The 20352-nt window shown below is 33.9% G+C and overlaps 24 non-coding genes across 24 annotated transcripts; all 24 read left to right on the top strand.

Moving 5' to 3' along the window:
- Nucleotides 1-87: 87 nt before the first annotated feature.
- Nucleotides 88-160, top strand: TRNAA-AGC (transfer RNA alanine (anticodon AGC)). The gene has a single exon. It is a non-coding gene; the product is annotated as a tRNA-Ala (tRNA).
- An 876-nt stretch (nt 161-1036) lies between these two features.
- TRNAA-AGC (transfer RNA alanine (anticodon AGC)) lies at nt 1037-1109 on the top strand. The gene has a single exon. It is a non-coding gene; the product is annotated as a tRNA-Ala (tRNA).
- Nucleotides 1110-1670: 561 nt separating this feature from the next.
- Nucleotides 1671-1743, top strand: TRNAA-AGC (transfer RNA alanine (anticodon AGC)). The gene has a single exon. It is a non-coding gene; the product is annotated as a tRNA-Ala (tRNA).
- Nucleotides 1744-1986: 243 nt separating this feature from the next.
- TRNAA-AGC (transfer RNA alanine (anticodon AGC)) lies at nt 1987-2059 on the top strand. Its single transcript has one exon. It is a non-coding gene; the product is annotated as a tRNA-Ala (tRNA).
- An 862-nt stretch (nt 2060-2921) lies between these two features.
- On the top strand, nt 2922-2994 carry TRNAA-AGC (transfer RNA alanine (anticodon AGC)). The gene has a single exon. It is a non-coding gene; the product is annotated as a tRNA-Ala (tRNA).
- A 243-nt stretch (nt 2995-3237) lies between these two features.
- On the top strand, nt 3238-3310 carry TRNAA-AGC (transfer RNA alanine (anticodon AGC)). Its single transcript has one exon. It is a non-coding gene; the product is annotated as a tRNA-Ala (tRNA).
- Nucleotides 3311-4492: 1182 nt separating this feature from the next.
- Nucleotides 4493-4565, top strand: TRNAA-AGC (transfer RNA alanine (anticodon AGC)). The gene has a single exon. It is a non-coding gene; the product is annotated as a tRNA-Ala (tRNA).
- Nucleotides 4566-7308: 2743 nt separating this feature from the next.
- On the top strand, nt 7309-7381 carry TRNAA-AGC (transfer RNA alanine (anticodon AGC)). Its single transcript has one exon. It is a non-coding gene; the product is annotated as a tRNA-Ala (tRNA).
- A 243-nt stretch (nt 7382-7624) lies between these two features.
- Nucleotides 7625-7697, top strand: TRNAA-AGC (transfer RNA alanine (anticodon AGC)). Its single transcript has one exon. It is a non-coding gene; the product is annotated as a tRNA-Ala (tRNA).
- An 869-nt stretch (nt 7698-8566) lies between these two features.
- TRNAA-AGC (transfer RNA alanine (anticodon AGC)) lies at nt 8567-8639 on the top strand. Its single transcript has one exon. It is a non-coding gene; the product is annotated as a tRNA-Ala (tRNA).
- A 549-nt stretch (nt 8640-9188) lies between these two features.
- On the top strand, nt 9189-9261 carry TRNAA-AGC (transfer RNA alanine (anticodon AGC)). The gene has a single exon. It is a non-coding gene; the product is annotated as a tRNA-Ala (tRNA).
- Nucleotides 9262-10137: 876 nt separating this feature from the next.
- On the top strand, nt 10138-10210 carry TRNAA-AGC (transfer RNA alanine (anticodon AGC)). Its single transcript has one exon. It is a non-coding gene; the product is annotated as a tRNA-Ala (tRNA).
- Nucleotides 10211-10454: 244 nt separating this feature from the next.
- TRNAA-AGC (transfer RNA alanine (anticodon AGC)) lies at nt 10455-10527 on the top strand. The gene has a single exon. It is a non-coding gene; the product is annotated as a tRNA-Ala (tRNA).
- A 1178-nt stretch (nt 10528-11705) lies between these two features.
- On the top strand, nt 11706-11778 carry TRNAA-AGC (transfer RNA alanine (anticodon AGC)). The gene has a single exon. It is a non-coding gene; the product is annotated as a tRNA-Ala (tRNA).
- Nucleotides 11779-12020: 242 nt separating this feature from the next.
- Nucleotides 12021-12093, top strand: TRNAA-AGC (transfer RNA alanine (anticodon AGC)). The gene has a single exon. It is a non-coding gene; the product is annotated as a tRNA-Ala (tRNA).
- Nucleotides 12094-12602: 509 nt separating this feature from the next.
- TRNAA-AGC (transfer RNA alanine (anticodon AGC)) lies at nt 12603-12675 on the top strand. Its single transcript has one exon. It is a non-coding gene; the product is annotated as a tRNA-Ala (tRNA).
- An 869-nt stretch (nt 12676-13544) lies between these two features.
- TRNAA-AGC (transfer RNA alanine (anticodon AGC)) lies at nt 13545-13617 on the top strand. The gene has a single exon. It is a non-coding gene; the product is annotated as a tRNA-Ala (tRNA).
- Nucleotides 13618-14800: 1183 nt separating this feature from the next.
- TRNAA-AGC (transfer RNA alanine (anticodon AGC)) lies at nt 14801-14873 on the top strand. The gene has a single exon. It is a non-coding gene; the product is annotated as a tRNA-Ala (tRNA).
- Nucleotides 14874-16672: 1799 nt separating this feature from the next.
- On the top strand, nt 16673-16745 carry TRNAA-AGC (transfer RNA alanine (anticodon AGC)). The gene has a single exon. It is a non-coding gene; the product is annotated as a tRNA-Ala (tRNA).
- Nucleotides 16746-16988: 243 nt separating this feature from the next.
- TRNAA-AGC (transfer RNA alanine (anticodon AGC)) lies at nt 16989-17061 on the top strand. The gene has a single exon. It is a non-coding gene; the product is annotated as a tRNA-Ala (tRNA).
- An 869-nt stretch (nt 17062-17930) lies between these two features.
- TRNAA-AGC (transfer RNA alanine (anticodon AGC)) lies at nt 17931-18003 on the top strand. Its single transcript has one exon. It is a non-coding gene; the product is annotated as a tRNA-Ala (tRNA).
- Nucleotides 18004-18552: 549 nt separating this feature from the next.
- On the top strand, nt 18553-18625 carry TRNAA-AGC (transfer RNA alanine (anticodon AGC)). The gene has a single exon. It is a non-coding gene; the product is annotated as a tRNA-Ala (tRNA).
- An 876-nt stretch (nt 18626-19501) lies between these two features.
- TRNAA-AGC (transfer RNA alanine (anticodon AGC)) lies at nt 19502-19574 on the top strand. Its single transcript has one exon. It is a non-coding gene; the product is annotated as a tRNA-Ala (tRNA).
- A 243-nt stretch (nt 19575-19817) lies between these two features.
- On the top strand, nt 19818-19890 carry TRNAA-AGC (transfer RNA alanine (anticodon AGC)). Its single transcript has one exon. It is a non-coding gene; the product is annotated as a tRNA-Ala (tRNA).
- Nucleotides 19891-20352: the final 462 nt, after the last annotated feature.

Genomic DNA, 20352 nt, shown 5'->3' with positions numbered 1-20352 from the left:
CTCACACCATTTTAAAAGAGAGACACCTTATAATATGTTAGTAAATCATCTCCCAATGCCATTTTTTTGAAGTAGTCATTCATCAATGGGGAATTAGCTCAGATGGTAGAGCGCTCGCTTAGCATGCGAGAGGTAGCGAGATCGATGCTCGCATTCTCCAAATGTTTTATCCTTTCATTTCATTTGTAGATACCCTTCAAAGTCTAAATGTTTTAATCTTTCATTTTATTTGTATATACCCTTCACAGTTACAAATAGTTTTTTTGTCATGCAACATATAAAAATATTTAGTCAGACTTAGCTAATTATGACAACTACTCACACCATTTTAAAAGAGAGACACCTTATAGTATGTTAGTAAATGATCTCCCAATGCCTTTTTTTTGAACTTGTCATTCATCAATGGGGAATTAGCTCAGATGGTAAAGCGCTCGATTAGCATGCGAGAGTTAGCTAGATCGATGCTCACATTCTCCAAATGTTTTATCCTTTCATTTCATTTGTAGATACCCTTTACAGTTTAAAAGTTTTAATCTTTCATTTTATTTGTATATACCCTTCACAGTTACAAATAGTTTTTTGTAATGCAACATATAAAAATATTTAGTCAGACTTAGCTAATTATGACAAGTACTCACACCATTTTAAAAGAGAGACACCTTATAATATGTTAGTAAATGATCTCCCAATGCCTTTTTTTGAACTTGACATTCATCAATGGGGAATTAGCTCAGATTGTAGAGCGCTCGCTTAGCATGCGAGAGGTAGCGAGATCGATGCTCGCATTCTCCTAATGATTTAGCCTTTCATTTCATTTGTAGATACCCTTCACAGTCCAAATTTTTGAATCTTTCATTTTATTTGTGTATACAATTCACAGTTACACATAGTTTTTTTGTCATGCAACATATAAAAATATTTAGTCAGACTTAGCTAATTATGACAACTACTCACACCATTTTAAAAGAGAGACACCTTATAATATGTTAGTAAATCATCTCCCAATGCCATTTTTTTGAAGTTTTTATTCATCAATGGGGAATTAGCTCAGATGGTAGAGCGCTCGCTTAGCATGCGAGAGGTAGCGAGATCGATGCTCGCATTCTCCAAATGATTTAGCCGTTCATTTCATTTGTAGATACCCTTCACAGTCCAAATTTTTGGATCTTTCATTTTATTTGTGTATACCCTGCACAGTTACACATAGTTTTTTTGTCATGCAACATATAAAAATATTTAGTCAGACTTAGCTAATTATGACAACTACTCACACCATTTTAAAAGAGAGACACCTTATAATATGTTAGTAAATGATCTCCCAATGCCATTTTTTTGAAGTTTTTATTCATCAATGGGGAATTAGCTCAGATGGTAGAGCGCTCGCTTAGCATGCGAGAGGTAGCGAGATCGATGCTTGCATTCTCCAAATGATTTAGCCTTTCATTTCATTTGTAGATACCCTTCACAGTCCAAATTTTTGAATCTTTCATTTTATTTGTGTATACCCTTCACAGTTACACATAGTTTTTTTGTCATGCAACATATAAAAATATTTAGTCAGACTTAGCTAATTATGACAACTACTCACACCATTTTAAAAGAGAGACACCTTATACTATGTTAGTAAATGATCTCCCAATGCCTTTTATTTGAACTTGTCATTCATCAATGGGGATTTAGCTCAGATGGTAGAGCGCTCGCTTAGCATGCGAGAGGTAGCGAGATCGATGCTCGCATTCTCCAAATGTTTTATCCTTTCATTTCATTTGTAGATACCCTTCAAAGTCCAAATGTTTTAATCTTTCATTTTATTTGTATATACCCTTCACAGTTACAAATAGTTTTTTGTCATGCAACATATAAAAATATTTAGTCAGACTTAGCTAATTATGCCAACTACTCACACCATTTTAAAAGAGAGACACCTTATAATATGTTAGTAAATCATCTCCCAATGCCATTTTTTTGAAGTTGTCATTCATCAATGGGGAATTAGCTCAGATGGTAGAGCGCTCGCTTAGCATGCGAGAGGTAGCGAGATCGATGCTCGCATTCTCCAAATGTTTTATCCTTTCATTTCATTTGTAGATACCCTTCACAGTCCAAATGTTTTAATCTTTCATTTTATTTGTATATACCCTTCACAGTTACAAATAGTTTTTTGTCATGCAACATATAAAAATATTTAGTCAGACTTAGCTAATTATGACTAGTACTCACACCATTTTAAAAGAGAGACACCTTATAATATGTTAGTAAATGATCTCCCAATGCCTTTTTTTGAACTTGTCATTCATCAATGGGGAATTAGCTCAGATGGAAGAGCGCTCGCTTAGCATGCGAGAGGTAGCGAGATCGATGCTCGCATTCTCCAAATCTTTTATCCTTTCATTTCATTTGTAGATACCCTTCAAAGTCCAAATGATTTATTCTTTCATTTTATTTGTATTCACAGTTACAAATAGTTTTTTGTCATGCAACATATAAAAATATTTAGTCAGACTTAGCTAATTATGACAACTACTCACACCATTTTAAAAGAGAGACACCTTATAATATGTTAGAAAATGATCTCCCAATGCCATTTTTTGAACTAGTCTTTCATCAATGGGGAATTAGCTCAGATGGTAGAGCGTTTAGCATGCGAGAGGTAGCGAGATCGATGCTCGCATTCTCCAAATGTTTTATCCTTTCATTTCATTTGTAGATACCCTTCAAAGTCCAAATGTTTTAATCTTTCATTTTATTTGCATATACCCTTCACAGTTACAAATAGTTTTTTGTCATGCAACATATAAAAATATTTAGTCAGACTTAGCTAATTATGCCAACTACTCACACCATTTTAAAAGAGAGACACCTTATAATATGTTAGTAAATCATCTCCCAATGCCATTTTTTTGAAGTTTTTATTCATCAATGGGGAATTAGCTCAGATGGTAGAGCGCTCGCTTAGCATGCGAGAGGTAGCGAGATCGATGCTCGCATTCTCCAAATGATTTAGCCTTTCATTTCATTTGTAGATACCCTTCACAGTCCAAATTTTTTAATCTTTCATTTTATTTGTGTATACCCTTCACAGTTACACATAGTTTTTTTGTCATGCAACATATAAAAATATTTAGTCAGACTTAGCTAATTATGACAACTACTCACACCATTTTAAAAGAGAGACACCTTATAATATGTTAGAAAATGATCTCCCAATGCTATTTTTTGAACTAGTCTTTCATCAATGGGGAATTAGCTCAGATGGTAGAGCGCTCGCTTAGCATGCGAGAGGTAGCGAGATCGATGCTCGCATTCTCCAAATGATTTAGCCTTTCATTTCATTTGTAGATACCCTTCACAGTCCAAATGTTTTAATATTTCATTTTATTTGTGTATACCCTTCACAGTTACACATAGTTTTTTTGTCATGCAACATATAAAAATATTTATTTAGACTTAGCTAATTATGACAACTACTCACACCATTTTAAAAGAGACACCTTATAATATGTTAGTAAATGATCTCCCAATGCCTTTTTTTAAACTTGTCATTCATCAATGTGAATTAGCTCAGATGTTAGAGCGCTCGCTTAGCATGCGAGAGGTAGCGAGATCGATGCTCGCATTCTCCAAATGTTTTATCCTTTCATTTCATTTGTAGATACCCTTCACAGTCCAAATGTTTTAATCTATAATTTTATTTGTATATACCCTTCACAGTTACAAATAGTTTTTTGTCATGCAACATATAAAAATATTTAGTCAGACTTAGCTAATTATGACAACTACTCACACCATTTTAAAAGAGAGACACCTTATAATATGTTAGTAAATCATCTCCCAATGCCATTTTTTTTGAAGTTGTCATTCATCAATGGGGAATTAGCTCAGACGGTAGAGCGCTCACTTAGCATGCGAGAGGTAGCGAGATCGATGCTTGCATTCTCCAAATGATTTAGCCTTTCATTTCATTTGTAGATACCCTTCACAGTCCAAATCTTTTAATCTTTCATTTTATTTGTATTCACAGTTACAAATAGTTTTTTGTCATGCAACATATAAAAATATTCAGTCAGACTTAGCTAATTATGCCAACTACTCACACCATTTTAAAGGAGATACACCTTATAATATGTTAGTAAATCATCTCCCAATGCCATTTTTTTAAAGAAGTCATTCATCAATGGGGAATTAGCTCAGATGGTAGAGCGCTCGCTTAGCATGCGAGAGGTAGCGAGAACGATGCTCCCATTCTCCAAATGTTTTATCCTTTCATTTCATTTGTAGATACCCTTCAAAGTCCAAATGTTTTAATCTTTCATTTTATTTATATATACCCTTCACAGTTACAAATAGTTTTTTGTCATGCAACATATAAAAATATTTAGTCAGACTTAGCTAATTATGACAACTACTCACACCATTTTAAAAGAGAGACACCTTATAATATGTTAGTAAATCATCTCCCAATGCCATTTTTTTGAAGTTGTCATTCATCAATGGGGAATTAGCTCAGATGGTAGAGCGCTCGCTTAGCATGCGAGAGGTAGCGAGATCGATGCTCGCATTCTCCAAATGATTTAGCCTTTCATTTCATTTGTAGATACCCTTCACAGTCCAAATGTTTTAATCTTTCATTTTATTTGTATATACCCTTCACAGTTACAAATAGTTTTTTGTCATGCAACATATAAAAATATTTAATCAGACTTAGCTAATTATGACAACTACTCACACCATTTTAAAAGAGAGACACCTTATAATATGTTAGAAAATGATCTCCCAATGCCATTTTTTGAACTAGTCTTTCATCAATGGGGAATTAGCTTAGATGGTAGAGTGTTTAGCATGCGAGAGGTAGCGAGATCGATGCTCGCATTCTCCAAATGTTTTATCCTTTCATTTCATTTGTAGATACCCTTCAAAGTCCAAATGTTTTAATCTTTCACTTTATTTGTATATACCCTTCACAGTTACAAATAGTTTTTTGTCATGCAACATATAAAAATATTTAGTCAGACTTAGCTAATTATGCCAACTACTCACACCATTTTAAAAGAGAGACACCTTATAATATGTTAGTAAATCATCTCCCAATGCCATTTTTTGAAGTTTTTGTTCATCAATGGGGAATTAGCTCAGATGGTAAAGCGCTCGCTTAGCATGCGAGAGGTAGCGAGATCGATGCTCGCATTCTCCAAATGATTTAGCCTTTCATTTCATTTGTAGATACCCTTCACAGTCCAAATTTTTGAATCTTTCATTTTATTTGTGTATACCCTTCACAGCTACACATATTTTTTTTGTCATGCAACATATAAAAATATTTAGTCAGACTTAGCTAATTATGACATCTACTCACACCATTTTAAAAGAGAGACACCTTATAATATGTTAGTAAATGATCTCCCAATGCCTTTCATTTGAACTTGTCGTTCATCAATGGGGAATTAGCTCAGATGGTAGAGCGCTCACTTAGCATGCGAGAGGTAGCGAGATCGATGCTCGCATTCTCCAAATGATTTAGCCTTTCATTTAATTTGTAGATACCCTTCACAGTCCCAATCTTTTAATCTTTCATTTTATTTGTATTCACAGTTACAAATAGTTTTTTGTCATGCAACATATAAAAATATCCAGTCAGACTTAGCTAATTATGCCAACTACTCACACCATTTTAAAAGAGAGACACCTTATAATATGTTAGAAAATGATCTCCCAATGCCATTTTTTGAACTAGTCTTTCATCAATGGGGAATTAGCTCAGATGGTAGAGCGTTTAGCATGCGAGAGGTAGCGAGATCGATGCTCGCATTCTCCAAATGTTTTATCCTTTCATTTAATTTGTAGATACCGTTCAAAGTCCAAATGTTTTAATCTTTCACTTTATTTGTATATACCCTTCACAGTTACAAATAGTTTTTTGTCATGCAACATATAAAAATATTTAGTCAGACTTAGCTAATTATGCCAACTACTCACACCATTTTAAAAGAGAGACACCTTATAATATGTTAGTAAATCATCTCCCAATGCCATTTTTTTAAAGAAGTCATTCATCAATAGGGAATTAGCTCAGATGGTAGAGCGCTCGCTTAGCATGCGAGAGGTAGCGAGATCGATGCTCGCATTCTCCAAATGTTTTATCCTTTCATTTCATTTGTAGATACCCTTCACAGTCCAAATGTTTTAATCTATCATTTTATTTGTATATACCCTTCACAGTTACAAATAGTTTTTTGTCATGCAACATATAAAAATATCCAGTCAGACTTAGCTAATTATGCCAACTACTCACACCATTTTAAAAGAGAGACACCTTATAATATGTTAGTAAATCATCTCCCAATGCCATTTTTTTGAAGTTATCATTCATCAATGGGGAATTAGCTCAGACGGTAGAGCGCTCGCTTAGCATGCGAGAGGTAGCAAGATCGATGCTCGCATTCTCCAACTGTTTTATCCTTTCATTTCATTTGTAGATACCCTTCAAAGTCCAAATGTTTTAATCTTTCATTTTATTTGTATATACCCTTCACAGTTACAAATAGTTTTTTGTCATGCAACATATAAAAATATTCAGTCAGACTTAGCTAATTATGCCAACTACTCACACCATTTTAAAGGAGATACACCTTATAATATGTTAGTAAATCATCTCCCAATGCCATTTTTTTAAAAAAGTCTTTCATCAATGGGGAATTAGCTCAGATGGTAGAGCGTTTAGCATGCGAGAGGTAGCGAGATCGATGCTCGCATTCTCCAAATGTTTTATCCTTTCATTTAATTTGTAGATACCCTTCAAAGTCCAAATGTTTTAATCTTTCACTTTATTTGTATATACCCTTCACAGTTACAAATAGTTTTTTGTCATGCAACATATAAAAATATTTAGTCAGACTTAGCTAATTATGCCAACTACTCACACCATTTTAAAAGAGAGACACCTTATAATATGTTAGTAAATCATCTCCCAATGCCATTTTTTTGAAGTTATCATTCATCAATGGGGAATTAGCTCAGATGGTAGAGCGCTCGCTTAGCATGCGAGAGGTAGCGAGATCGATGCTCTCAATCTCCAAATGTTTTATCCTTTCATTTCATTTGTAGATACCCTACACAGTCCAAATGTTTTAATCTTTCATTTTATTTGTATTCACAGTTACAAATAGTTTTTTGTCATGCAACATATAAAAATATTTAGTCAGACTTAGCTAATTATGCCAACTACTCACACCATTTTAAAGGAGAGACACCTCATAATATGTTAGTAAATCATCTCCCAATGCCATTTTTTTGAAGTAGTCATTCATCAATGGGGAATTAGCTCAGATGGTAGAGTGCTCGCTTAGCATGCGAGAGGTAGCGAGATCGATGCTCGCATTCTCCAAATGTTTTATCCTTTCATTTCATTTGTAGATACCCTTCAAAGTCCAAATGTTTTAATCTTTCATTTTATTTGTATATACCCTTCACAGTTACAAATAGTTTTTTGTCATGCAACATATAAAAATATTTAATCAGACTTAGCTAATTATGACAACTACTCACACCATTTTAAAAGAGAGACACCTTATAATATGTTAGTAAATCATCTCCCAATGCCATTTTTTTGAAGTTGTTATTCATAAATGGGGAATTAGCTCAGATGGTAGAGCGCTCGCTTAGCATGCGAGAGGTAGCGAGATCGATGCTCGCATTCTCCAAATGATTTAGCCTTTCATTTCATTTGTAGATACCCTTCACAGTCCAAATGTTTTAATCTTTCATTTTATTTGTATATACCCTTCACAGTTACAAATAGTTTTTTGTCATGCAACATATAAAAATATTTAATCAGACTTAGCTAATTATGACAACTACTCACACCATTTTAAAAGAGAGACACCTTATAATATGTTAGGAAATGATCTCCCAATGCCATTTTTTGAACTAGTCTTTCATCAATGGAGAATTAGCTCAGATGGTAGAGCGTTTAGCATGCGAGAGGTAGCGAGATCGATGCTCGCATTCTCCAAATGTTTTATCCTTTCATTTCATTTGTAGATACCCTTCAAAGTCTAAATGTTTTAATCTTTCATTTTATTTGTATATACCCTTCACAGTTACAAATAGTTTTTTGTCATGCAACATATAAAAATATTTAGTCAGACTTAGCTAATTATGCCAACTACTCACACCATTTTAAAAGAGAGACACCTTATAATATGTTAGTAAATCATCTCCCAATGCCATTTTTTTGAAGTTGTCATTCATCAATGGGGATTTAGCTCAGATGGTAGAGCGTTCGCTTAGCATGCGAGAGGTAGCGAGATCGATGCTCGCATTCTCCAAATGTTTTATCCTTTCATTTCACTTGTAGATACCCTTCACAGTCCAAATGTTTTAATCTTTCATTTTATTTGTATATACCCTTCACAGTTACAAATAGTTTTTTGTCATGCAACATATAAAAATATTTAGTCAGACTTAGCTAATTATGACTAGTACTCACACCATTTTAAAAGAGAGACACCTTATAATATGTTAGTAAATGATCTCCCAATGCCTTTTTTTGAACTTGTCATTCATCAATGGGGAATTAGCTCAGATGGTAGAGCGCTCGCTTAGCATGCGAGAGGTAGCGAGATCGATGCTCGCATTCTCCAAATGTTTTATCCTTTCATTTCATTTGTAGATACCCTTCACAGTGCAAATTTTTGAATCTTTCATTTTATTTGTGTATACCCTTCACAGTTACACATAGTTTTTTTGTCATGCAACATATAAAAATATTTATTTAGACTTAGCTAATTATGACAACTACTCACACCATTTTAAAAGAGACACCTTATAATATGTTAGTAAATGATCTCCCAATGCCTTTTTTTAAACTTGTCATTCATCAATGTGAATTAGCTCAGATGTTAGAGCGCTCGCTTAGCATGCGAGAGGTAGCGAGATCGATGCTCACATTCTCCAAATGTTTTATCCTTTCATTTCATTTGTAGATACCCTTCACAGTTTAAAAGTTTTAATCTTTCATTTTATTTGTATTCACAGTTACAAATAGTTTTTTGTCATGCAACATATAAAAATATTTAGTCAGACTTAGCTAATTATGACAACTACTCACACCATTTTAAAAGAGAGACACCTTATAATATGTTAGTAAATCATCTCCCAATGCCATTTTTTTGAAGTAGTCATTCATCAATGGGGAATTAGCTCAGATGGTAGAGCGCTCGCTTAGCATGCGAGAGGTAGCGAGATCGATGCTCGCATTCTCCAAATGTTTTATCCTTTCATTTCATTTGTAGATACCCTTCAAAGTCTAAATGTTTTAATCTTTCATTTTATTTGTATATACCCTTCACAGTTACAAATAGTTTTTTTGTCATGCAACATATAAAAATATTTAGTCAGACTTAGCTAATTATGACAACTACTCACACCATTTTAAAAGAGAGACACCTTATAGTATGTTAGTAAATGATCTCCCAATGCCTTTTTTTTGAACTTGTCATTCATCAATGGGGAATTAGCTCAGATGGTAAAGCGCTCGATTAGCATGCGAGAGTTAGCTAGATCGATGCTCACATTCTCCAAATGTTTTATCCTTTCATTTCATTTGTAGATACCCTTTACAGTTTAAAAGTTTTAATCTTTCATTTTATTTGTATATACCCTTCACAGTTACAAATAGTTTTTTGTAATGCAACATATAAAAATATTTAGTCAGACTTAGCTAATTATGACAAGTACTCACACCATTTTAAAAGAGAGACACCTTATAATATGTTAGTAAATGATCTCCCAATGCCTTTTTTTGAACTTGACATTCATCAATGGGGAATTAGCTCAGATTGTAGAGCGCTCGCTTAGCATGCGAGAGGTAGCGAGATCGATGCTCGCATTCTCCTAATGATTTAGCCTTTCATTTCATTTGTAGATACCCTTCACAGTCCAAATTTTTGAATCTTTCATTTTATTTGTGTATACAATTCACAGTTACACATAGTTTTTTTGTCATGCAACATATAAAAATATTTAGTCAGACTTAGCTAATTATGACAACTACTCACACCATTTTAAAAGAGAGACACCTTATAATATGTTAGTAAATCATCTCCCAATGCCATTTTTTTGAAGTTTTTATTCATCAATGGGGAATTAGCTCAGATGGTAGAGCGCTCGCTTAGCATGCGAGAGGTAGCGAGATCGATGCTCGCATTCTCCAAATGATTTAGCCTTTCATTTCATTTGTAGATACCCTTCACAGTCCAAATTTTTGAATCTTTCATTTTATTTGTGTATACCCTTCACAGTTACACATAGTTTTTTTGTCATGCAACATATAAAAATATTTAGTCAGACTTAGCTAATTATGACAACTACTCACACCATTTTAAAAGAGAGACACCTTATACTATGTTAGTAAATGATCTCCCAATGCCTTTTATTTGAACTTGTCATTCATCAATGGGGATTTAGCTCAGATGGTAGAGCGCTCGCTTAGCATGCGAGAGGTAGCGAGATCGATGCTCGCATTCTCCAAATGTTTTATCCTTTCATTTCATTTGTAGATACCCTTCAAAGTCCAAATGTTTTAATCTTTCATTTTATTTGTATATACCCTTCACAGTTACAAATAGTTTTTTGTCATGCAACATATAAAAATATTTAGTCAGACTTAGCTAATTATGCCAACTACTCACACCATTTTAAAAGAGAGACACCTTATAATATGTTAGTAAATCATCTCCCAATGCCATTTTTTTGAAGTTGTCATTCATCAATGGGGAATTAGCTCAGATGGTAGAGCGCTCGCTTAGCATGCGAGAGGTAGCGAGATCGATGCTTGCATTCTCCAAATGTTTTATCCTTTCATTTCATTTGTAGATACCCTTCACAGTCCAAATGTTTTAATCTTTCATTTTATTTGTATATACCCTTCACAGTTACAAATAGTTTTTTGTCATGCAACATATAAAAATATTTAGTCAGACTTAGCTAATTATGACTAGTACTCACACCATTTTAAAAGAGAGACACCTTATAATATGTTAGTAAATGATCTCCCAATGCCTTTTTTTGAACTTGTCATTCATCAATGGGGAATTAGCTCAGATGGAAGAGCGCTCGCTTAGCATGCGAGAGGTAGCGAGATCGATGCTCGCATTCTCCAAATCTTTTATCCTTTCATTTCATTTGTAGATACCCTTCAAAGTCCAAATGATTTATTCTTTCATTTTATTTGTATTCACAGTTACAAATAGTTTTTTGTCATGCAACATATAAAAATATTTAGTCAGACTTAGCTAATTATGACAACTACTCACACCATTTTAAAAGAGAGACACCTTATAATATGTTAGAAAATGATCTCCCAATGCCATTTTTTGAACTAGTCTTTCATCAATGGGGAATTAGCTCAGATGGTAGAGCGTTTAGCATGCGAGAGGTAGCGAGATCGATGCTCGCATTCTCCAAATGTTTTATCCTTTCATTTCATTTGTAGATACCCTTCAAAGTCCAAATGTTTTAATCTTTCATTTTATTTGCATATACCCTTCACAGTTACAAATAGTTTTTTGTCATGCAACATATAAAAATATTTAGTCAGACTTAGCTAATTATGCCAACTACTCACACCATTTTAAAAGAGAGACACCTTATAATATGTTAGTAAATCATCTCCCAATGCCATTTTTTTGAAGTTTTTATTCATCAATGGGGAATTAGCTCAGATGGTAGAGCGCTCGCTTAGCATGCGAGAGGTAGCGAGATCGATGCTCGCATTCTCCAAATGATTTAGCCTTTCATTTCATTTGTAGATACCCTTCACAGTCCAAATTTTTTAATCTTTCATTTTATTTGTGTATACCCTTCACAGTTACACATAGTTTTTTTGTCATGCAACATATAAAAATATTTAGTCAGACTTAGCTAATTATGACAACTACTCACACCATTTTAAAAGAGAGACACCTTATAATATGTTAGAAAATGATCTCCCAATGCTATTTTTTGAACTATTTTTCATCAATGGGGAATTAGCTCAGATGGTAGAGCGCTCGCTTAGCATGCGAGAGGTAGCGAGATCGATGCTCGCATTCTCCAAATGATTTAGCCTTTCATTTCATTTGTAGATACCCTTCACAGTCCAAATGTTTTAATATTTCATTTTATTTGTATTTACCCTTCACAGTTACAAATAGTTTTTTGTCATGCAACATATAAAAATATTTAGTCAGACTTAGCTAATATGACAACTACTCACACCATTTTAAAAGAGACACCTTATAATATGTTAGTAAATGATCTCCCAATGCCTTTTTTTGAACTTGTCATTCATCAATGGGGAATTAGCTCAGATGGTAGAGCGCTCGCTTAGCATGCGAGAGGTAGCGAGATCTATGCTCGCATTCTCAAAATGTTTTATCCTTTCATTTTATTTGTATATACCCTTCACAGTTACAAATAGTTTTTTGTCATGCAACATATAAAAATATTTAATCAGACTTAGCTAATTATGACAACTACTCACACCATTTTAAAAGAGAGACACCTTATAATATGTTAGTAAATGATCTCCCAATGCCTTTTTTTTGAAGTAGTCATTCATCAATGGGGAATTAGCTCAGATGGTAGAGTGCTCGCTTAGCATGCGAGAGGTAGCGAGATCGATGCTCGCATTCTCCAAATGTTTTATCCTTTCATTTCATTTGTAGATACCCTTCAAAGTCCAAATGTTTTAATCTTACATTTTATTTGTATATACCCTTCACAGTTACAAATAGTTTTTTGTCATGCAACATATAAAAATATTTAATCAGACTTAGCTAATTATGACAACTACTCACACCATTTTAAAAGAGAGACACCTTATAATATGTTAGGAAATGATCTCCCAATGCCATTTTTTGAACTAGTCTTTCATCAATGGAGAATTAGCTCAGATGGTAGAGCGTTTAGCATGCGAGAGGTAGCGAGATCGATGCTCGCATTCTCCAAATGTTTTATCCTTTCATTTCATTTGTAGATACCCTTCAAAGTCTAAATGTTTTAATCTTTCATTTTATTTGTATATACCCTTCACAGTTACAAATAGTTTTTTGTCATGCAACATATAAAAATATTTAGTCAGACTTAGCTAATTATGCCAACTACTCACACCATTTTAAAAGAGAGACACCTTATAATATGTTAGTAAATCATCTCCCAATGCCATTTTTTTGAAGTTGTCATTCATCAATGGGGATTTAGCTCAGATGGTAGAGCGTTCGCTTAGCATGCGAGAGGTAGCGAGATCGATGCTCGCATTCTCCAAATGTTTTATCCTTTCATTTCACTTGTAGATACCCTTCACAGTCCAAATGTTTTAATCTTTCATTTTATTTGTATATACCCTTCACAGTTACAAATAGTTTTTTGTCATGCAACATATAAAAATATTTAGTCAGACTTAGCTAATTATGACTAGTACTCACACCATTTTAAAAGAGAGACACCTTATAATATGTTAGTAAATGATCTCCCAATGCCTTTTTTTGAACTTGTCATTCATCAATGGGGAATTAGCTCAGATGGTAGAGCGCTCGCTTAGCATGCGAGAGGTAGCGAGATCGATGCTCGCATTCTCCAAATGTTTTATCCTTTCATTTCATTTGTAGATACCCTTCACAGTGCAAATTTTTAAATCTTTCATTTTATTTGTGTATACCCTTCACAGTTACACATAGTTTTTTTGTCATGCAACATATAAAAATATTTATTTAGACTTAGCTAATTATGACAACTACTCACACCATTTTAAAAGAGACACCTTATAATATGTTAGTAAATGATCTCCCAATGCCTTTTTTTAAACTTGTCATTCATCAATGTGAATTAGCTCAGATGTTAGAGCGCTCGCTTAGCATGCGAGAGGTAGCGAGATCGATGCTCGCATTCTCCAAATGTTTTATCCTTTCATTTCATTTGTAGATACCCTTCACAGTCCAAATGTTTTAATCTATAATTTTATTTGTATATACCCTTCACAGTTACAAATAGTTTTTTGTCATGCAACATATAAAAATATTTAGTCAGACTTAGCTAATTATGACAACTACTCACACCATTTTAAAAGAGAGACACCTTATAATATGTTAGTAAATCATCTCCCAATGCCATTTTTTTTGAAGTTGTCATTCATCAATGGGGAATTAGCTCAGACGGTAGAGCGCTCACTTAGCATGCGAGAGGTAGCGAGATCGATGCTTGCATTCTCCAAATGATTTAGCCTTTCATTTCATTTGTAGATACCCTTCACAGTCCAAATCTTTTAATCTTTCATTTTATTTGTATTCACAGTTACAAATAGTTTTTTGTCATGCAACATATAAAAATATTCAGTCAGACTTAGCTAATTATGCCAACTACTCACACCATTTTAAAGGAGATACACCTTATAATATGTTAGTAAATCATCTCCCAATGCCATTTTTTTAAAGAAGTCATTCATCAATGGGGAATTAGCTCAGATGGTAGAGCGCTCGCTTAGCATGCGAGAGGTAGCGAGAACGATGCTCCCATTCTCCAAATGTTTTATCCTTTCATTTCATTTGTAGATACCCTTCAAAGTCCAAATGTTTTAATCTTTCATTTTATTTGTATATACCCTTCACAGTTACAAATAGTTTTTTGTCATGCAACATATAAAAATATTTAGTCAGACTTAGCTAATTATGACAACTACTCACACCATTTTAAAAGAGAGACACCTTATAATATGTTAGTAAATCATCTCCCAATGCCATTTTTTTTGAAGTTGTCATTCATCAATGGGGAATTAGCTCAGATGGTAGAGCGCTCGCTTAGCATGCGAGAGGTAGCGAGATCGATGCTCGCATTCTCCAAATGATTTAGCCTTTCATTTCATTTGTAGATACCCTTCACAGTCCAAATGTTTTAATCTTTCATTTTATTTGTATATACCCTTCACAGTTACAAATAGTTTTTTGTCATGCAACATATAAAAATATTTAATCAGACTTAGCTAATTATGACAACTACTCACACCATTTTAAAAGAGAGACACCTTATAATATGTTAGAAAATGATCTCCCAATGCCATTTTTTGAACTAGTCTTTCATCAATGGGGAATTAGCTTAGATGGTAGAGTGTTTAGCATGCGAGAGGTAGCGAGATCGATGCTCGCATTCTCCAAATGTTTTATCCTTTCATTTCATTTGTAGATACCCTTCAAAGTCCAAATGTTTTAATCTTTCACTTTATTTGTATATACCCTTCACAGTTACAAATAGTTTTTTGTCATGCAACATATAAAAATATTTAGTCAGACTTAGCTAATTATGCCAACTACTCACACCATTTTAAAAGAGAGACACCTTATAATATGTTAGTAAATCATCTCCCAATGCCATTTTTTGAAGTTTTTGTTCATCAATGGGGAATTAGCTCAGATGGTAAAGCGCTCGCTTAGCATGCGAGAGGTAGCGAGATCGATGCTCGCATTCTCCAAATGATTTAGCCTTTCATTTCATTTGTAGATACCCTTCACAGTCCAAATTTTTGAATCTTTCATTTTATTTGTGTATACCCTTCACAGCTACACATATTTTTTTTGTCATGCAACATATAAAAATATTTAGTCAGACTTAGCTAATTATGACATCTACTCACACCATTTTAAAAGAGAGACACCTTATAATATGTTAGTAAATGATCTCCCAATGCCTTTCATTTGAACTTGTCGTTCATCAATGGGGAATTAGCTCAGATGGTAGAGCGCTCACTTAGCATGCGAGAGGTAGCGAGATCGATGCTCGCATTCTCCAAATGATTTAGCCTTTCATTTAATTTGTAGATACCCTTCACAGTCCCAATCTTTTAATCTTTCATTTTATTTGTATTCACAGTTACAAATAGTTTTTTGTCATGCAACATATAAAAATATCCAGTCAGACTTAGCTAATTATGCCAACTACTCACACCATTTTAAAAGAGAGACACCTTATAATATGTTAGAAAATGATCTCCCAATGCCATTTTTTGAACTAGTCTTTCATCAATGGGGAATTAGCTCAGATGGTAGAGCGTTTAGCATGCGAGAGGTAGCGAGATCGATGCTCGCATTCTCCAAATGTTTTATCCTTTCATTTAATTTGTAGATACCCTTCAAAGTCCAAATGTTTTAATCTTTCACTTTATTTGTATATACCCTTCACAGTTACAAATAGTTTTTTGTCATGCAACATATAAAAATATTTAGTCAGACTTAGCTAATTATGCCAACTACTCACACCATTTTAAAAGAGAGACACCTTATAATATGTTAGTAAATCATCTCCCAATGCCATTTTTTTGAAGTTATCATTCATCAATGGGGAATTAGCTCAGATGGTAGAGCGCTCGCTTTGCATGCGAGAGGTAGCGAGATCGATGCTCTCAATCTCCAAATGTTTTATCCTTTAATTTCATTTGTAGATACCCTACACAGTCCAAATGTTTTAATCTTTCATTTTATTTGTATTCACAGTTACAAATAGTTTTTTGTCATGCAACATATAAAAATATTTAGTCAGACTTAGCTAATTATGCCAACTACTCACACCATTTTAAAGGAGAGACACCTCATAATATGTTAGTAAATCATCTCCCAATGCCATTTTTTTGAAGTAGTCATTCAGCAATGGGGAATTAGCTCAGATGGTAGAGTGCTCGCTTAGCATGCGAGAGGTAGCGAGATCGATGCTCGCATTCTCCAAATGTTTTATCCTTTCATTTCATTTGTAGATACCCTTCAAAGTCCAAATGTTTTAATCTTTCATTTTATTTGTATATACCCTTCACAGTTACAAATAGTTTTTTGTCATGCAACATATAAAAATATTTAATCAGACTTAGCTAATTATGACAACTACTCACACCATTTTAAAAGAGAGACACCTTATAATATGTTAGTAAATCATCTCCAAATGCCATTTTTTTGAAGTTGTTATTCATAAATGGGGAATTAGCTCAGATGGTAGAGCGCTCGCTTAGCATGCGAGAGGTAGCGAGATCGATGCTCGCATTCTCCAAATGATTTAGCCTTTCATTTCATTTGTAGATACCCTTCACAGTCCAAATGTTTTAATCTTTCATTTTATTTGTATATACCCTTCACAGTTACAAATAGTTTTTTGTCATGCAACATATAAAAATATTTAATCAGACTTAGCTAATTATGACAACTACTCACACCATTTTAAAAGAGAGACACCTTATAATATGTTAGGAAATGATCTCCCAATGCCATTTTTTGAACTAGTCTTTCATCAATGGAGAATTAGCTCAGATGGTAGAGCGTTTAGCATGCGAGAGGTAGCGAGATCGATGCTCGCATTCTCCAAATGTTTTATCCTTTCATTTCATTTGTAGATACCCTTCAAAGTCTAAATGTTTTAATCTTTCATTTTATTTGTATATACCCTTCACAGTTACAAATAGTTTTTTGTCATGCAACATATAAAAATATTTAGTCAGACTTAGCTAATTATGCCAACTACTCACACCATTTTAAAAGAGAGACACCTTATAATATGTTAGTAAATCATCTCCCAATGCCATTTTTTTGAAGTTGTCATTCATCAATGGGGATTTAGCTCAGATGGTATTGCGTTCGCTTAGCATGCGAGAGGTAGCGAGATCGATGCTCGCATTCTCCAAATGTTTTATCCTTTCATTTCACTTGTAGATACCCTTCACAGTCCAAATGTTTTAATCTTTCATTTTATTTGTATATACCCTTCACAGTTACAAATAGTTTTTTGTCATGCAACATATAAAAATATTTAGTCAGACTTAGCTAATTATGACTAGTACTCACACCATTTTAAAAGAGAGACACCTTATAATATGTTAGTAAATGATCTCCCAATGCCTTTTTTTGAACTTGTCATTCATCAATGGGGAATTAGCTCAGATGGTAGAGCGCTCGCTTAGCATGCGAGAGGTAGCGAGATCGATGCTCGCATTCTCCAAATGTTTTATCCTTTCATTTCATTTGTAGATACCCTTCACAGTGCAAATTTTTGAATCTTTCATTTTATTTGTGTATACCCTTCACAGTTACACATAGTTTTTTTGTCATGCAACATATAAAAATATTTATTTAGACTTAGCTAATTATGACAACTACTCACACCATTTTAAAAGAGACACCTTATAATATGTTAGTAAATGATCTCCCAATGCCTTTTTTTAAACCTGTCATTCATCAATGTGAATTATCTCAGATGTTAGAGCGCTCGCTTAGCATGCGAGAGGTAGCGAGATCGATGCTCACATTCTCCAAATGTTTTATCCTTTCATTTCATTTGTAGATACCCTTCACAGTTTAAAAGTTTTAATCTTTCATTTTATTTGTATTCACAGTTACAAATAGTTTTTTGTCATGCAACATATAAAAATATTTAGTCAGACTTAGCTAATTATGACAACTACTCACACCATTTTAAAAGAGAGACACCTTATAATATGTTAGTAAACCATCTCCCAATGCCATTTTTTTGAAGTAGTCATTCATCAATGGGGAATTAGCTCAGATGGTAGAGCGCTCGCTTAGCATGCGAGAGGTAGCGAGATCGATGCTCGCATTCTCCAAATGTTTTATCCTTTCATTTCATTTGTAGATACCCTTCAAAGTCTAAATGTTTTAATCTTTCATTTTATTTGTATATACCCTTCACAGTTACAAATAGTTTTTTTGTCATGCAACATATAAAAATATTTAGTCAGACTTAGCTAATTATGACAACTACTCACACCATTTTAAAAGAGAGACACCTTATAGTATGTTAGTAAATGATCTCCCAATGCCTTTTTTTTGAACTTGTCATTCATCAATGGGGAATTAGCTCAGATGGTAAAGCGCTCGATTAGCATGCGAGAGTTAGCGAGATCGATGCTCACATTCTCCAAATGTTTTATCCTTTCATTTCATTTGTAGATACCCTTTACAGTTTAAAAGTTTTAATCTTTCATTTTATTTGTATATACCCTTCACAGTTACAAATAGTTTTTTGTAATGCAACATATAAAAATATTTAGTCAGACTTAGCTAATTATGACAAGTACTCACACCATTTTAAAAGAGAGACACCTTATAATATGTTAGTAAATGATCTCCCAATGCCTTTTTTTGAACTTGACATTCATCAATGGGGAATTAGCTCAGATTGTAGAGCGCTCGCTTAGCATGCGAGAGGTAGCGAGATCGATGCTCGCATTCTCCTAATGATTTAGCCTTTCATTTCATTTGTAGATACCCTTCACAGTCCAAATTTTTGAATCTTTCATTTTATTTGTGTATACAATTCACAGTTACACATAGTTTTTTTGTCATGCAACATATAAAAATATTTAGTCAGACTTAGCTAATTATGACAACTACTCACACCATTTTAAAAGAGAGACACCTTATAATATGTTAGTAAATGATCTCCCAATGCCTTTTATTTGAACTTGTCATTCATCAATGGGGAATTAGCTCAGATGGTAGAGTGCTCGCTTAGCATGCGAGAGGTAGCGAGATCGATGCTCGCATTCTCCAAATGTTTTATCCTTTCATTTCATTTGTAGATACCCTTCAAAGTCCAAATGTTTTAATCTTTCATTTTATTTGTATATACCCTTCACAGTTACTAATAGTTTTTTGTCATGCAACATATACAAATATGTAATCAGACTTAGCTAATTATGCCAACTACTCACACCATTTTAAAAGAGAGACACCTTATAATATGTTAGTAAATCATCTCCCAATGCCATTTTTTTGAAGTTTTTATTCATCAATGGGGAATTAGCTCAGATGGTAGAGCGCTCGCTTAGCATGCGAGAGGTAGCGAGATCGATGCTCGCATTCTCCAAATGATTTAGCCTTTCATTTCATTTGTAGATACCCTTCACAGTCCAAATTTTTGGATCTTTCATTTTATTTGTGTATACCCTGCACAGTTACACATAGTTTTTTTGTCATGCAACATATAAAAATATTTAGTCAGACTTAGCTAATTATGACAACTGTGAGGGTACGAGTTCCTCAATCACTCAGACACCGAGCAGATGAAACCAGAAGAATGGTTTATTTTCCACAGCACGCACAAATAGACAATAAACAGTGGCAAAGGTAAATTGCAGAGTAGAAAGATATTCAGGTAGCAGGCCCAAACAGACAGTCCTTGTATAGTCACAGTCCCAGATCAGTTCCACAGGGCAAACTATCACTTATCCACACAGCAGTGATAGCAGATAACTGTATAAGTCCACACGATACCTAGACAGAGCATAACCTCTTAGTCCAGGACAGTCCATCAAATTCTCTTCCTGGC

This window comes from Crinia signifera, chromosome 3 (genome assembly GCF_055691185.1).
Source record: "Crinia signifera chromosome 3, ASM5569118v1, whole genome shotgun sequence".
NCBI classification, from domain to species: Eukaryota; Metazoa; Chordata; class Amphibia; order Anura; family Myobatrachidae; genus Crinia; species Crinia signifera.
The sequence above is the reverse complement of the archived record's forward strand: the minus strand, read 5'-3'. Positions and strand labels throughout refer to the sequence as shown.